General features: G+C 55.9%; 1 long non-coding RNA gene across 1 annotated transcript; it reads left to right on the plus strand.

Annotated features, from left to right (window-relative positions):
- LOC115605353 lies at positions 1-5,487 on the plus strand. Its single transcript, XR_003990572.1, has 3 exons — positions 1-375; positions 2,865-2,940; positions 3,452-5,487. It is a non-coding gene; the product is annotated as an uncharacterized LOC115605353 (long non-coding RNA).
- Positions 5,488-5,941: the final 454 nt, after the last annotated feature.

The raw sequence follows: 5,941 nt of genomic DNA on the forward strand, positions 1-5,941 counted from the left end.
GGGATGCAATTGGTGCAGACGGTCCCTGCTTCGGGGGGGGAGGCCGGCGGAGGGTGCCCTGGGCAGGCTGCGCGGGGGCTGTCGCTGGCGGGGAGGCGATGGGGGAAGCCCCCAGGAGCCCCGGTGGGAAATGAGGCTGCGTGTCACCCCTGCACGCTCCCGCCATCCCTCCTTCCCTCCCTCCTTCCCTCCCGGCTTCCCTCCTTCCCTCCCGCCCCGCGCCTGTCGTCTCTCGCTGTCGCCCTCCCCTCCCGGAGCGGGGTCGCTTCTCCCTGGCACTGCCAGGCTGGGAAAGGAGCCCAACTCATCCCGGCCGGCCCCGGCTGATGCCGGAGGGAGCAGCCTCACCCCGTCGCCGTGTGGCCGTGGAAGGAGGTAGGTGGCATGTTGCAGGGCAGGTGACGGGGTTTTGTCGGGGATGCAATGGATGGGAGCAGGGTCGTGTCCGGGCCCTCAGCCATCGGCAGCCCCTTGCCCCAACCTGCCCCGGGGTGCCCGGTCCTGGGGGGATCTTCTATGGTGGGGGTGAGCCCGTGGCTAATAACGCTGCAACCTGGTTTGTGCTCCCACCCATTCACACGGGAGGGTTTTGTGCCCAAAGTCACCTGCATCCTGGACTCTGCATGGCACTCCTGCCTCACTCACCCCCTGCCTGGTCACCACTATGTGTCCATGTCTCCTGCAAATCCCCTCTCCCTGACTCCTGGCCTCTCCTGTGGAGTTTCTGCCGGGTCACTTTCAGCGTGCCCCCCGGGACACCCATCACAAGGGCACCCGCGGCACATTGGGGGCAGTAGGAGGTGGCATGGGGGGATCCAGGGGTGACATTGAAGGAGAGTGGCTGGAATGACACATGTAGCACAGGTTTATAAAGGGTCAGTCAGCTTACTTCTGTGAGATGCTCTCTCAAATGAAAGACCAAGGACATTTACATGTCTTTGGGGGGGTCACAGATGTCCCGTTGCAAAACAGGGCACTGAGTTCAACTGGTCCAACAAGGGTTAAGGCACATTTAATATATGCAGAGCTGCTCCAGAAAGCTGACATCTTTGAATGAAACTCCCTCTTTTCAGCATTTTCAGCCAAAATCTGCTCATCCACCTGACGAGAGCAAGGGCTTTGCCAGGCCAGTCCTGCAGAGGCTGGGGAGGGAATGACACCTTGGCTTATCCATGGCCAGGATCCTTCAATGGAGGCCAGGGACAGGCGAGTGGTGGGGGGATGCAGCACGAGGTGAGGGCTGCATAGCAAGTAGACTGAAGAATAGGTTGCTGGCGAGGAGCTGGGAAATGCTGGCGCTGCTGGCTACAGAGTAAGGATAAATTGGGAAGTCTGTAAGGCTGCATTTTATTGCGGTACTTTTTGGATGGCAGCTTCACTCCCAGGTTTGGAAAGCAGACAGTCAGGGAAGGAAATGAGGTTGCTGGCTTTCCTCCCATCGTGCTGGGGGTGTCCAAGCCAGAGTCACCTTCCCTCCCCTTTGGTGTCATCAGCTGGGACTGATGGCAAGGCACCTCTGGAAGAGGGGTTTGCAGCATCCTTGGCCGCCAGCCTGGCTGCAGCAGCCGAGGGTTGCAGGGGGTGCACAGGAGCTGCTTTTGCAGAACATGGAGGAAAGTTGCACTGAGGGAGCTCTGGCCAAACCCAGACCTCAGACTCCTGTCAGGGAACGTGTTTTGTGCCTAATTCCTTCTGGAAACCCCACAGCAGGATCCCTGCTCCCCACAACACATCTGCAACGTTATTGCAGGCTGGGACATGGGGTTCCTCCAGAGTCACTCACCTGAGAGAGGCAGAGGCAGCCATGAAGAGGTGGGAGCAGCACCCAGACTGCCCTTTGCTCCCAGCCTTATGGTGGCCAATGTTGAGCTGCCCAGTCCCATTGCTCTTAATCAAGTGGAGCAGGGGCCTGGCAAAAGGAAGGTGTGAATCATTGAGAGGGAGATGAAAAAAGTCCTCCAGGACTCGGCAACGGTAGGGGCAGCACCATGGGTAGCAAAACCAAGGGCTGCTGAAAGCCAAACAGCATGATAGGAGGAGGCAAAATCCACTGAGGTCTCCCCTGTCACGCAAGGAGAACAGATAAATATCAACATCCATGCCAATAAGTGGGAGGAAATCAGGCATTTTCTCCAATGCTGGTAGTTTCTTGCTTATGTTAGCAATAACTGCCCCTCATTTCAGATCTAACCCTGTGACAATAAAGGTGTTATTCAGAGGTTAGAGATGCACCTCATGTTTCCTGCTGCTAGTCTTGGGATAAGCAGGCAGGGATGGGCTCTCCTGCTGCAAGAGACAGAAGCCTTACAGACCAGGAGCGGGGAAGAGGATGGAGGTGCTCAGAGCTCTCCCCAGCCTGCCCTTAACTGACCCACACAAAGGAGGTAGTGGACATGTGGTTACCGGCAGAGGGGTGTCTGGGGGGACAGTTGCAGCTGGCATCTTTCTGGAATGTGTCTGGAAAAGCAGGAGCTTGACATGGGTGCAGCTCTGCCCTAACTCTGCCATCACTGAAATCAAGGGGCATTTCACAGCCCTCACTGAAGGGTAAGCTTGTAGGGCTGCTTTTTGTGCCAGAGCCTGGCACCTTTGTGGGTTGCAATGTGGGTTGCTCCATTCCAAAGGATGGAGACAGGGGCTGGGCACAAACATGGTGCCATTACAGCTTTTAAACGGCCCTGAGTCAGGGTGTATTTTGGCCAGGGCATCAGGAGGTTGTGGGGCTGGAACGCCATCTGCCTACCCCTCCGTAAAGCTTCAGCCTTGATGGCCTGGCAGGAGAGGTTTTCTCTCCCCTGCTCACTCAGTTTTAGCACTGGATAGATAGTGATTGTGCATCTGTCATGTTGTTTTGTGTTCCCCAGGGCAGCGCTGCTCCAGACTCGGCACCTTGTTCCTGGGTGGTGAGGGGCTCCCGGCAAGGCAGATCGGCTGCCCCTGGTAAGTGGCTCCTTCTGCCCAGCACCCGATGTGAGGTGGGGATCTGGGCTCTGCTCAACCAAGAGCTGCAAGGTCCCTGAGCCCTGGCAAAGCAGGACACTAAACAGGTGAGCAGCAAGGGAGGGCTCAACCCTGAGCTAGCTCAAACTGGGAATTCAGACGGGTCATGGAGTGTCAGGGGAAAGAGCAGCAGAATTCCTCACGAGCAGAAGATGAGGAGCAGGGCTGGGGGCATGAGAGCTCACCCCCTCATCTGTGGGGATGGAGTGGGACTGCCGCTCAGTGAGGGGGTCCCAGTGATGAGCCAAAGGGATTGCCCTATTCCAAAGGCTGAGGTGCCTTGGTGTGCAACCCAGCACGAAGTGGGGTGCAGTGGGGCGCAGAGGGGCTCTGAGGAGGGGTGCAGGGAAGCTGGGCCCTGCTGACAGGGCAGATGTCTCATGATGAAGCTTGGTGTGAGTGTTTTTTGGGTGCTCCCACTGCACGGGGTTTCTTCCCTTTTCTCTGGCAGCCATGCCCCACTTCTTGGATTGGTTTGTGCCAGTGTATCTGATGATCTCTATCCTCATCCTGGTGGGCTTTGGAGCTTGCATTTACTACTTTGAGCCAGGACTCCAGGAAGCCCATAAGTGGCGAACTCAGAGGCCGATCATGGAACGAGACCTTCGAAAGACACTGATGATTCGGGACAACCTAGCTTTTGGGGTGCCCGAGGTCTGACACGCTGCCCGTCCAGTCCAGAAGAGCCTCTCCTGCGTGGACAGCAGTCTGCAAGCCTCGGTAGGGATGACAGTTCGGCCTTGTGCAAGCTGGGCTGATAGTAGCTTTGCTCTTTGCTGATCTGGGTCTTGTACTCACCACTCACCTTTCTGCCCCTTTGCTTCTTAGGCGAGGCTTGTGTGGCACTGTAGACTCAGGGCTTCCCACACGCTCACAGCCCTTCACCCAACCAATGATTTCTGCTCCTTCCCATGGCCAAGATTGATGAATTACCCAAATGAAAGGTCCCTTGTTAATCACACCTTCTCCTTCCCTGCCAGCCCAGTGCAGTGCCCAGTGTGTATGGGCAGGTTTGGGAGAGCTCTCAACCTGTGGCAGCAGGTTGTCTCAAGAGCCTCTCCTCACGTCTCCTCCCACCCCAACACCCACCCTTTGGATGCAGTAGGAGCAGCAGTGAGTGCCCTGGGCATGCAGGGTCGTGTGTACCCCACTCCTGATGTCCCAGGGGATGTCAGATGGTGCCACCACCCCATGTGCGTGTGTCTGCACATCCCATGCCGTCACATGGACCTGCCAGTATCAGAGCGACCCACATCCCCAGGGTGCTGTCTCTGTGCTGTAGTCCCCAAGGGCTGCTTTGGGCAGCAGGAGACCATAGAGCGAGCTGCCCAAATCTGCCACAGGTCCTGGATGGGCTCATGTCAGTCAGTCTCTCCTGTGAACCTGTCAATGGAAGCTTTCTCCTCTATTCCCAAAGAAAGGAGGAGAGTGCTCAGGGCTGGTTTGTGTGAGTGACGCTCCATTGGTAATTCTCTGGGGATGAAAGTTAATTTTCAGCTCTGAGGGTTCTGGCTGAGGAAGGAATGGGTCAGAACATCCTGCAAATATCCTGGGTCTTTCTGGGACATTTCATCCCTCATTCAGTCTTTACATTCAGGCAAAAACCAGAGATGTGAGTACCCTAACCGGGGAGTCTTGTTCAGCAGGGAGATGCAGTGAGTGGGATTACTCCTGTGACCAAAGTTATGTTTGCCCTGGCAAGCAAATGCTCAAAGCGCAGGTGCAGCCTGAAACAGGTAAATCCCATGTATTTTTGTGCCTTGGTGACTTGGGCTGCGAAAGGGAAATGCTGTGGAGCTGGGCTGCATGGTCTGCATTGCTCACATCCCTGCCCTCTGGCACAACACAGCCATCTCTTCAAGCGCCAGCTTGGAAACCTTCTTCCTCACCTTCACTCCCCTGTAGCTGGGGCTGCACTGTGAATGGACCTCAGCTGAGCCATGGTGTAGCAATAAAACCCTCTGTACTGGAGCTGAGGGGCTTGGAGCCATCAGGGACAGGTTAAACTGTCGCTGTGGGAAGGGGGGTCTGGTCTCCGGGGCCTGCACCAGTGCAGGCTGCTCTGCCATCGCACCTCCTCCAAACCCACTTTTGCCTGCTGAGTCGAAAGAGAAGAGGGAAAGCCACAAGCCTGGTAAAACCGAAGGGCTGGGTCTGCCACTGCTGCCCTCGGCTGGCTGGCATGCGTGGTGTGATGGGGCTCCCATGTGCCCTCTCTGTGCCCTCCCTATGCCTTCCTCTGTGCACCGTCCTGCCTGTTCTCACCTCTGCTCTGCTCACGACTCGCTATAGAAACCAAGCAAAAAGAAGACAATAAACACGTCAGGGCTGCACTAGAGAGAAACTAGTTGTTCATCTCCTCTGGCTTGTTTCGTGCTGTTTAGTCCTGATGCAATCAGTATTAAGCCAGGTATTTTCCATGGGTATGAAGGACTTTATTGCTGGCAGTGTCAAAGCCCTCCCCAGGGGAATAAAATTGTGTGGCAAAATGTGTGGCCGATACTTTATTTTCCTGTTGTTCCCTCTGAGAGCTGCCTCCCTCCAGCTCTGGGCAGGCAGCAAGGACCAGTGTGCAGCGAGGTTTCCTTTACAGCAGGGTAGGTCCTCATCTGCCTGGATTCTGTGCCAGCTACACCACAGGGCTATCTGGGAATAATTAAGCCAAAGGCAAACACTGCCTGAAAACTGAGACTGTTTCTCCCCTGAGGGACCTGTGCAGCCAGAGAGACCTCAGGGGAGAAGGAAATAGTCACAGATACTGAATTAAACTGTGTAAAGCATCAGGGAAGATACTTAGTACTGGACATACTGCACAGGATCAGGTTGGTCTTTCCCACTGTCTCTGTCTCTTTGCCTTTAAAGAAGCAGAGAAGTTACGTTGTCCTTATCCCTGTCTGCCCCAGCACTCCTCACAGCTTGCCGTTACCCCTCCAGCCCTCAG

Source organism: Strigops habroptila, chromosome 3, assembly GCF_004027225.2.
Source record: "Strigops habroptila isolate Jane chromosome 3, bStrHab1.2.pri, whole genome shotgun sequence".
Classification (NCBI taxonomy): domain Eukaryota; kingdom Metazoa; phylum Chordata; class Aves; order Psittaciformes; family Psittacidae; genus Strigops; species Strigops habroptila.